This window comes from Calidris pugnax, unplaced genomic scaffold (assembly GCF_001431845.1).
Source record: "Calidris pugnax isolate Ruff unplaced genomic scaffold, ASM143184v1 scaffold9, whole genome shotgun sequence".
NCBI lineage: Eukaryota > Metazoa > Chordata > Aves > Charadriiformes > Scolopacidae > Calidris > Calidris pugnax.
Genome location: NW_015090778.1, coordinates 182,829 through 183,294, shown reverse-complemented (window position 1 = coordinate 183,294; position 466 = coordinate 182,829). Strand labels below are relative to the sequence as shown.

Below are 466 nucleotides of genomic sequence, written 5' to 3'. Positions count from 1 at the left end.
TCCCCATCCTGAGCCCCCTCCAGCCCCACAGCCTCCCCCCCGCCCTCCCTCTGAGCAGGCAGGACAGACAGACAGACCCCCAGGCCAAGGTGCAGGCAGCTGCCTGCAGGGACCCAGCCCTGGCAGAAGGGCATGTCCAGGCCAGCCCAGGCAGTAATGGGGTGCCCTGGCTGCATAGGGCTCTGTTGGCAGGGGGGCTGGGTGCTCAGGGTGGGGGGGAAAAACCCCTATTTACACTCAGGGGGAGCTGCTGGCCTTGAGGGACAAGCCTTGGGGGGCAGCCTGGTCCTGGGGCACTGAGAGCCCCTCACAGGGTGGTCTGTGGGACAGAACCCCCCCACCTGCCCCAGCAAAATCCAGGGGCCAGGGGGGTGCCCTGGCACCCCTGGGGAGGGGAAATGCGTGAATGGAGGGGTGCGGTGTGTGTGTGTGGGCCACGGGGTCCCACCGTACAGCCCCCCCCCCC

The 466-nt window shown here is 68.7% G+C and overlaps 1 protein-coding gene across 3 annotated transcripts in view; it reads right to left on the bottom strand.

The window, feature by feature from the left end:
* Positions 1 to 466, bottom strand: part of AATK (apoptosis-associated tyrosine kinase) — a 10,782-nt gene that overhangs the window by 4,691 nt on the left and 5,625 nt on the right. The gene's annotated exons all lie outside the window — the stretch shown is intronic.